This window comes from Hylobates moloch, unplaced genomic scaffold (genome assembly GCF_009828535.3).
Source record: "Hylobates moloch isolate HMO894 unplaced genomic scaffold, HMol_V3 SCAFFOLD_20, whole genome shotgun sequence".
NCBI lineage: Eukaryota > Metazoa > Chordata > Mammalia > Primates > Hylobatidae > Hylobates > Hylobates moloch.
Window position 1 is genome coordinate 26,039,854 of NW_026652295.1, and position 10,942 is coordinate 26,050,795.

The following is a 10,942-nucleotide window of genomic DNA, read 5'->3' on the forward strand; positions in this document are numbered from 1 at the left end:
CATATCAGTACCATTCCAATAGGGCACACAGTTGAGAGTTGAGTGCAAAGATCATAAGAAAGGTCAGGGCATTACCATAATGGTCTAGGCAGAGAAAATATACATCTTTAATAGGGCAAGACAATGGAGTTAGACACTTTCATTCATTCAACAAATCTTTATGTGGGGGCATATGGCATGCCCCCAGGATCTGGGGATGCTGAGTGCCTGTCTGAGGATTCAGCCACTGAATGGTTGCTAGATGGCATTGACCCGTGGGTCACGAGTATGAGGCTCTTTCAGAATTTAATCTCATGTGGAATTACATGGGGAGAGTCCAAGGAACCACTGTTTCTCTACATGTAGAAATAGCATTCTGTAAAACAGTATATGGTGCATGGGAGGAGAAATTAGGTCTAAGTTTCGAAGTTGAATGTGACAACCTCATCTGTTGATTGATTGAGGGAATTGGTAGAACTTTCCTTGCTTAATCTGAAGACCCTAGTGTAAGAGTTTAAAGTAAGTTCATTTTTCTGTGCATAAAATATCAATTGACTTATCTGATCAAGAAGAATATGAATCCAATCGACACAGATGTTAAGCAAGCATATACAGTCCCTGATTTAGGATGGTTCAACTTAGAATTTTTCAATGTTACAATGGTGCAAATGCGATATGCATTCAGTAGAAACCCTACTTCAAATTTTACATTTTAATATTTTCTTGGACTAGTGATATGTGGTATGATACTCTCTTTTAATGCTGGACAGCGGCAGTAAGTCACAGCTTCCAGTCAGCCACGTGATCATAAAGGTAAAAAGCTGATACACTACAGTGTAATGTGTTGCCAGATGACTTTACCCGCCTGTAGGCTAAAGTGTTCTGGGCACTTTTAAGGTAGGCTAGGCTAAGCTATGATGTTTGGCTAGGTGTATCAAATGCATTTTCAATTTATGATGCATTTATTGGAATGTAAACCCCACTGTAAATCATGGAGCATCTGCACTTCCGTAATTCCTTTTACAAAAGCAGTTTGGGTCTACAACCAGAAGTTGGTGCAAATTTCAGGAGAATCAAAATATTTCCTTTTCAGAAAAATGAGTAGAGTTAAAAGTGGAAATTGGGAGAGAATCCAGGAGCAGAGAGGCTGAATGTGTGTTTCTTTGCCTTTGCACCTTTGCAACTTTGCTCCACTTGACACGTTGGGAAAATGAAGAAATTTTATCTTCAGTCAGCCTCTGAGGATCATCAAGGTACTACGGAGACAAAGCAGGAAGAAGGTCTAGAGACAGACCAGGCTATGGGGGTAGCAGGGTACGTTGCATTATAACAAGGGTCATCACATTAAACAGGTGACATCTGAAGTTTCCCACTGCAGAATTTCAGAGTGACCAAAATTTCGGGTTAGAAATAGAGGAGAGGATAAACTTTTGTCTTAGTAATGAACTGGAGGAGGGGAAAAGTAACTCTGAGTTACGTATTATTATTGACCATTCAGGGAAACGCTTTAGAGACCTGATCAAAGCTGTTAGTATTCTTGTAGTTCAGTTGGTTACCATATGCTGTCATCAGCTCCTAGGGAGTAATATTACCTTGTTAGAAATCCCAAGACAAAGTGAAGCATAACTATAACAGGAGATCTGGTACCAATGAGTTTGTAAGCAGGAAGAGAATGTGAAAGGAAATTCATAAATACTTTTCTCCTGCACGGGCCACACAGTGCTATTGAAAGTGGTTGTCAGTGATGGGGCAACCTGGGCGGTGGAATCGTCTTTTGACCCCTGGAGTGTATCTTACCTTCTAAACGTTTAAAAAGAACACTTCAGCTATATTAACCTACAAGGCCACGACAGAGCCGGGAGACAGGGTCCTGTTCAGAGAACCCGGGTCTCCCTCCCTGGCCCCGACTCCTTTTCTTTTCTCTGTCGCCGGAATTTTTTCAGCCGCCTCCCGCACGCTTTCAGGGTCGCCCTCATTCTAACAGGATAGGAAAACCCGACCATTCACTGCCTGAGGTTTGTCTCCTGCTTCTCTTCTGCTAACTGATCGGCCCGCTGGTGCGTCCGCGACCGTCGCGAGGCGTCTGTCCTTCCCCGCGGGCGAGCTCCCGGACACGGGCAGGGACTCGCCACCCGAAGTCCTGGAGCCGGGCCATGAGCGCCTGCGCGGCGCTGGGTCGCTGTCCTGGAGATGTCTGCGCGGGAGACCCAGCTAAGCCTTGTGCGGCTACCTCCTCCCGGCTGATCCCAACCCTGCCCCCAGCCACTCGATAGAAACACGATTCGCTTCCTCCCCGTTCCTGAGTGAAGGTCTCGTCGCCCACGACCTGCTTCGCCTCGCTCGCGATGATTTCTTACACTTGACTAGGGATCCGGTGCGTTCGGCCCTCCCTCCTTAAGCTTCTGTCCTCTATCCGTTATGAAATCATGTAATTTGTTTTGCTGTGAACTGGGACAGCTGAACTTCGGAAGAAATTAGGCAGGATTTCCTGAAAAATGTGTGTGTGTGCGTGTGTGTGTATGTATGTGATATATATATATATATATATATGTATATACATATACACATGTATCTGCTCCTTTCGGAGCAGGGCTAATCAGGTAGTGTGCCCAGAGTAATCAAAATTTTTGTTAATTCTCAGGAGGAAGCATTAAAACAAACAGCCAAAAGTTCTAAAACGGGGGACTTTTCACTCGAAATGAGCTGATGCAGAAGATACTATTAGTCAATTTGTACCAGATTCTTGTTTTATTCCCTCGTAAATCTTTTCCAGCCTTCTTCACCTTCCCCCACCCAATCTTTCTCTGGTGTGTGATGATCCAACAAGAGTAATAATGCAAGTTTTATGAAGATCTCCTCAGAAAGAAAAGGTTCCAGAAGTATTGTTTTCTGTTTACTTTTTGATATTTGGATGATAAACAACACCCCATCTTTCCAGAACACAAGGAGGGGGCAACTTCAAGCTAGAAGTTGAATTGGGAATCTTCTGATACATTACGCATTGCATCATTGGCCCTACTTAAGTCAGCATCGTTTTTCAAAAAAATTGTGTTAAATTTTATTTGTAAAACTTTCTACCAAATAAAGATGCGCAGATTGAATAAAATGTCTAAATGTGGTTGATAGCACTTGGCCTCCCTCCCATTTGTCTGCTCTCAGCTCTCCAGCTGAAAAAACGCAAAGATTCACGGTCTACTTGAAGTGTCATTAGTTCAATTTCCTGCCAGCCTCAGGTCCTTGACCTCAGTGGTGAGGAACCTGAAAGCAGCAGATGATGGAGATTTTAGGATTTTGTTTTTGGAAAAGGAAACCAGGTGTCAGGGACCGGTATGAACAAATGAAATAATAGAAATACTGGCAAACCCTATCAGGCTACTAATTCTCGAGAGTGGTGTTCCTTTCTGTACTTCTAGTGTGCACAGTACGCATCTCTATGGTGACTTTTATCACAATTGTAAACAGGTGTTTGCTCAACTGTCTTCCCTACTCCATTGTAATATTCCTTGAGGGCAGCATATTCAGTGTCTACAAAAAGTAATTTTACATTAAAAGTCTGCACACGCCTGGCGCGGTGGCTCACGCCTGTAATCCCAACACTTTGGGAAGAGATCAGGAAGATCGAGACAAGGTCAGGAGATCGAGGCCATCCTGGCTAACACGGTGAAACCCCGTCTCTACTAAAAATACAAAAAATTAGCTTGGTTTGGTGGCGGGTGCCTGTAGTCCCAGCTACTCAGGAGGCTGAGGCAGAAGAATGGCGTGAATCCAGGAGATGGAGCTTGCAGTGAGCCGAGATCGTGCCACTGCACTCCAGACTGGGTGACAGAGCGAGACTCTGTCTCAAAAATAAATAAAAATAAATAATAATAATAATAAAAGTCTGCACACATGCATGAAGGGTTGAGTGCGAAAAAATGCTTCCAAGCATCAGGAAAAAGGTTGAACCTGTATAACAGGTAGGTTCACAGGTGTATGACCTATACTATTCCAACTCACATGTTTAAATGAAAAAACAGTGGACTGCTATATACAAAAGTGGTTTTCTGGGTTTCTTGGCTATAATAACTTTGAGGCTCACAGTGGTTCTTAAATCCTTAAGGCAGGAGAGAGTTGGGGTTGGGCATGTGTCAATTAAACCTAAAGCCACTGACAGACCATATGGCTAGCCTGGAGCCAGTGGCTGAGAAGTTGGCCTCCTAAGTGAAGAGAATGTCTAATTTGTTGATAGGAAAGCAAAAGCTTAGCGAACCAAGTGCACACCAGACAGACATTTTTCATACTGTTTATATGGCTGGTTTGAGTTAATGCTAGTGATTCGGATTTGGAACACAATACCCACCAAACTTGTTTATGAAATATTTAGCACAAAGATCTCTACATTACTAGAAAAAACTCAGGAAACTCTCAGCAATAGCTCCACAACATTAAAAACACTCAACTGGCTTAAACAAAGTAGATTTATTACCACACATAATAAGTCCAGGGAGTAGAGAGGGTCCATCATGTATGTCATCAAGACCCATGATACATGTTTAGATATTCTGATGTTTTTGAACTTTGCACTCTGTCACTCTCAACATATGGGTCTCATACTTTGGCTGGTTGCCCTGTGGTGCCTCAAACTCTAACAATCTCTTGATAAATTTTAGAAAAACAAACAAACCGACCTCTTGCTTGTATCTCTTGTTGAGGAAAACTCATCCTATATGATCTCCAGTAGATTTTCTCTCACATTGTGAAAAGATCCCAGTCATGAAACTCCCAGAGGGTGGAGAATTTTAATCAAAACTCAGGCTTCATAGGTGAAGAAAAAGCTTTGTCACTGTTAGAAACTCCTGCCAGGGACCACAAATAACAGTGAGGGGGTGGGATGGCCTAGGGAGTCTTCAACGTGAGGAGAAAGGTTTTCATTATCAGTCTCCAAGAGCCAAAGATTCATTCATCTTCTCACACCAAACTGTGTCTTCTCTCCTGTGAAAACCCAGGTTCCTAGACTCCTAATCCATATTTGAACAATGATTAGTAAAAGGCCAACTCTTTCCAGTCTTACACAGTTATTAAACAAGGGTGTGTGTGTGTGGCCATGAAGACTTGAACGACATGCTAGATATGAACTTTCAGAAGTTAGCCTTGTCACCACTACCAAGGTTAGCCTAGCCATCTCTACCCAGTTTCCTCTCTGTTTGATATTGGATTCATGTTAGTTACTGATATTTGCATGGGTTGCACTTGGATTGGTTGCAGTAAAGCACATTGAAGCCAACAAGGAAGAAAGCTGAAGAAGCAGAGAATTCCTGAGGAAAGAAATGATGATATAGAAGATGAAAATGACTACAACTATTAATATTTATTTAAAAATTACAGTTTTTAAACAGGTTTAACAAATGAGAATGTTGCTTAGGAGCCTAAAGTACAGGTTATGCTAGTGGTAGGAGATCAGGAAAAAAAATTAAAATTTAAAAATTAAAAAATAAGTATGGGTTACTCTATTAATCTAATTTCTTTATCCCAGCACTTGCCCTACTACAATTTATTTTACAAATTCTCTTATCTCCAAGATATGGTTCTAACAGAATTTATAAGATAAATAGATTCTTTGCCTTCTATGAAGGCAGAATTCTAACAGAGTAAGAACAGCTGCGACGAGCAAATGAGAAGCCATTGTACCAAATAATGCCTAGAAAGTAGCAAGGGAAACAGTTGAAACTGATAGATATGATGGTCCTAGATTCAGGACCCACCTCAACTTCCATTCGCAAAGCCCCAAGAACACTTAACCAGATAAGGGAAATAGTGTGGCACTGCAACAAAGGATGAAAAATGGGTAGAGAAGGGTGATTTTCACTTTCTAGTATAACTTATTTACTTTCAAAGCATGCAAAGAGTGCAGCGGTAATGCAAGGAACACACAGATACCTGTTACTCAAAAAAAAGAAAAAAAAGTGATGACCCATCACCTAGTTAGCTTAGTCTACTGCCTAAGGGCTAATTCCCAGAACCTTAAGTTGTCATGTCAGCTCCCCCTACTCTGTTTTTTTTCCCTTTTTCTCCCACTGGATCTTCCTTTTCCTTAGCAGTCCCTGAGCAGTTTCCAAGAGACTATGTCTAATGGAACAGCACCCCACCCAGAATCAGGATTATTGAGGGAATCTCCTTCCTCCTATTCCTTACCTATAATGGTGAAGGTGATTGCGCAGTTAAGGTGCATTTCCAGGTATCATGAAAGAAATGAGGGAAGGCCAGGAGTATGAAGCTCAGGAAGGAGAGAAGAAGGGTGCTGTGAAAATTCAATCAAATATGAAGTAGTCTGAATTAGCAAAGGAGAGAGAAGAAAGGCTAACAGCTTTCTAGGGCCTCCTTCCTCAGTCTAAGTGCCCAGAGAGCTAAAAGATGCAGTTCAGGGACTTTAAGGCAGTAACAAATGGCAGCTCAGGGGAAGCGTAAGGGTAGAGGGAGAAGGAAGCTGCAAAAATATCTAGAATCATGAGTCTACCTGATCTGGTATCCCTAGAGGGCCCCTGGATAAGATACCCTTTGAAATGAGCCACTATTACTGGCAGGAATGTTTCCTTCAGGTATACTAGGGCAGAAAAAGAGGCTGACAATTTCTGGAAGGGACTGGATTGGAGCTGGACCCTCCCTTTCAAGAACAGAACTTACTTGATTTTGATAGAGGAATCCAACATGTGACCTCACCACTGCAGATTGCAAAGGGAACACTGAGCAGACTTCGGAACTGCCTGAGATTTCTATATTCGCCCAGGTCAAGAGGTTGAAGGCCAACCACAGAAGGGCAGAACCAGTGAGAGTACAGATGAGGATTAGAATGCCATATAGTCTAATTATCCCAGGTTTCACACAAACAAGCACTGAGTGAAAAAAAGAAAAGGAATCAAATGAATTAGATTTCCTCAGTCCCTTTGGGATTTCTTCCCATTCTTAAACACCCATCAAGGCCAGTCTCCTTGTCTTGACTCCTACTTAGTTTCCAGGACTCTCCCTCCTTCTCATACCCCAACCAAATCCTCTTGGGGCCACAGACTGACCCTGTGTCCCTCACCAGCAAGAACTGAGATCTTTCTCTTTAATCTCAACTTCTTATCTGAATCACTTACCTGCACACAATCATACACAGCCTTGTATTGTTACTAAGCTTTTCCTGGGCATATATCTTGTCTCTCCATCTAGATTAAAAGTCCCTAGAGGACAATCACCCTGAATTCTTCATTTCCCACCACATTTATCACAGTGCTTTCTTTACATGTAGCAGGATCTCAGTGAGTATCTGTTAACAGCAAGGAAAAATAAAAAGCCACACCACATGCCAAATATACTCCTTGGTGATGTCAACAGAAGTAAAATTTTTTTCTAGTGCTCTGTATGCTCAACATTCCCCTCCTGACTTCTCCCCTCAAATCACAGCCTTTTTTTCACTTCTACTGCTTATGTTCCCAGCTTACCTTCTCTTTTATTTCTTCTCTTCACCTTCTTTGTTTCTGCCTGCCAGGAGTTTTCTCCTTCAGCTTTCATCGTTTGGTTACTCTCTGTTTTCAATAGAGCTTTTTTACACTGAGGTCTATCCTAGCCTTCTCCTCAAGAGTAGAACCCTGTGATCCCTTCCTGCCTCCCTATTGGCAGGAAATTTAGTGACATCATAAGTATGTGAACTCTGCCCCCAAAGTGTGAGATCCTACCTTGCTCCCCTTGTTTTTTAAAACACCTCCCATACCCTTCAATCTAGCATGGCTCTGTTTCTCTTGGCACATGCATGCCCCCAAAACTATAGCTTGTGCCCTTAGTTGTAACTTCTAATACTGACTAGGCAGGAATGCTGTATTCCTATATAAGAATGAAGGATACTTGAGAGAGAATACAGAATAATCTGGGCAATATCTGGGAAGATGTAAGTGGAAACCAATTATGTGTTAAAGAACAACGGGATATACTACATCCTTTCCACTCCACCAGAATGATGTTAAGATATGTAATGCCAATGAAGGAATTAGCAAATAAGTGGGTAAATGAACATAAGCTGAAAAAGAAGACCGTTGCTAAAATCCTCCGTTGAAGTTTACTAAATGTAAGCTCTAGGAAAGTGGGATGATTTTTAGTGGCGCTATCTCGGCCCACTGCAACCTCTGCCTCCTGGGTTCAAGCGATCCTCCTGCCTCAGCCTCCTGAGTAGCTGGGACTACAGGCGCACACCACCACACCTACTTAATTTTTTGTATTTTTAGTAGAGACGGGGTTTCACCATGTTGGCCAAGATGGTCTCGATCTCTTGACCTCATGATCCCCCTGCCTCAGCCTCCCAAAGTGCTGGGATTACAGGCATGAGCCACCGCACCCAGCCAATTTTTGTCTATTTTATTCACTTACGTGTTCTGCGCATCTAAAATACTGTCCGGCACAAGACAAGTGCTATATAAATATTTGTGCAATGCATGAATGACTGATCCAGGAACAAAAGGCTCATCCTCAGAAGAGAGAATTGGCATATCTGCCAGTTTCCCCCGGTCGACTGTTTCTGTTGGATATGTATTATGCTAACGTATTTATAGGATTAACTAGGATTTAGAGCGTGCAACAGCAATACATGTCTCATTAAATTTTAAAAACTAACTAGAATGAGTGTTTAAAAGAATCACTTAGGACAATGTAAAAATTTATACACTAAATAGTTTGTATTCTTAACCAATTTTTAAAACTAGCAGCACACAGGCTAGGATGAGTTATCATTGTATAAATATTTGAAACTATGTTGGACACTGGCTGACAAAAGAGGGTAGCATACTAATGCCATTGGCTGGGGGAGGGAAGGGATATTTACAGCAGAAAATCAGAAGTAATTCACCTAGGTGAAGATTGCTTTTGCCAATAATGTGCTCATGGAAACTCAGCCCTGAGACTTACAAAGAACAGATAAGGCAATATCTTTAAATCTCAAGGTTGGTGAGGACCTCATTGAGAAGAGCGGCTATTTTCTCCTGAGCTATGAATTGACCCAGGAAAACAAAGACGATGGGCAAATATATTTTTACTGATGTCAGAAGAGAAATAAGGGAAAACCATGAATATATTTAGCAAGCAAACTGTTCACTGTCTGCAGCAGTCACCTACTCTTTCCCTTATTTATGAAGTCTCAATAATATATTAAATCATAACTCTTCAATATATTAAAATCATAACTCTTCAATTCATACTCCCTTTAAAGCATATACTCTTTTAAAATGAAAAAACTGTTCTTTGCTTAAAATGGTATATGAAAGAATCAAATAGCAAAAGCTGGAACCAGAAAACCTATATTCAAATCCTAGTTTTCCACTTACTATTTGGTCAAGCCACTTCTTATAGTAAGGGATTACTGCTAAATTTGCTGAATGTGATAACAGTATGCCCCTACATAAATAAAATAAAATAGTCCTTATCTCTAAGACATACAAACTGAGAAGTTTAAAGTGAAATGTTATGTCTGGATTTCACTTTAAAACACTCCCTCCACCTCACCATCTCTCCACAAAAAATGTGGTGGGGAAACAGAGAAAACAGGATGGCAAAACTGAGTACAGGGGAGTTTGTTACCTAATTATATCAACTTTTATGTTTAAAATTTTCCATCATAAGAAGTTTAAAAAATATAAATTTAACATCTCAGTCACTTAAAGGGCTAAAAGCTAATTTCTCTTTCTCACCAGATTGAAAATGCCAGATTGAAAAACATTGCTCACCAGATTGAAAATGCCGCCTGCTCTCTATTACATTCAGTTGTGCTCACTGATATGTTTCATTTTAGATGGTATAACTTTTCTGGGTCTCTCAGATATAAACTCTGCAGGAGGCTGACTGTTTTGTTTATGTATACTCATTTTATTAATCACACAAGTGATCAAAGACTGTTGTTTGACTATGCATTATTTCAACAAAAATAATACCTACTCCTATAGAATTGCTATAAAACTATATTTAGAAAATAAATGTAAAAGTGTTTTTAAAAATGAGCCTCCATATAAATGCTTATTCATTATAATTATTATTGGAAATTTAAATCTTTGTCTTATTTTTAAACATCACACCAAAATTGGATATTATGCATCACTCTATGGAGATCCCTCTTGTCTCATTCTAACTAGAATGAGTTTTTAAAAGAATCACTTAGGAAAATTTAAAAATTTATACACTAAGTTTCTATTCTTACCCAAATTTTAAAACTAGCTGCACATAGGCTAGGACGAGTTATCATTGTATATATATTTGAAACTATATTTATCGCCCACATTCAGAAAATTTCAAAGTCAACTGCACTACAGCTGACCAATGATACAAATGCATTTTTGATTCAAATATTGTTTTCTAAAGTTATCCAAATAGTACATTTAAGGAACTTTCAAGACATTCAATAAGAAATAAATTTCATTTCATAAGCAAAGGATGCACCAAAGTTTCCTAGGCAATACACAGGAAAAACAAAAACTTGGAAAAATATTTTTCTCAGAGAATATAGTCAACATAAAATATATCAAAACAAACATAAAACGTTTAACCTGAAAAGACAATTTTGTCTTCCCCATAGACAAAATGCTAAGTGAGTAAGACAAATGACTGCCAACGAACTAAATTTCTCAGATTATGGAAATAAAATCATGTATTACTTGCATGAAGATCTCTTTCTAGGGATTGATGTTTTCCATTATTGAAACTTAGTGCCTCGAGTTATGGGACTCCCTTGCTATCATTTTGTGTTCAATATACAATCTCTGACAGGCTTAGATGGCTAGCTTACAAGGAAGGAAATATATGAATAATAATAATAAAATGTTACTTAATAAGTATTATTCCAGGCATTTTATGTAAATCATCTCATTTATGCCTTATAGCACTCTCTTGAGATAGAAATTTCCAGGTGTTGCTCAATGAGACAGAGGTGATGCCTCTTGGAGAAGAGCAATGGCTGCATAGGCAGTTT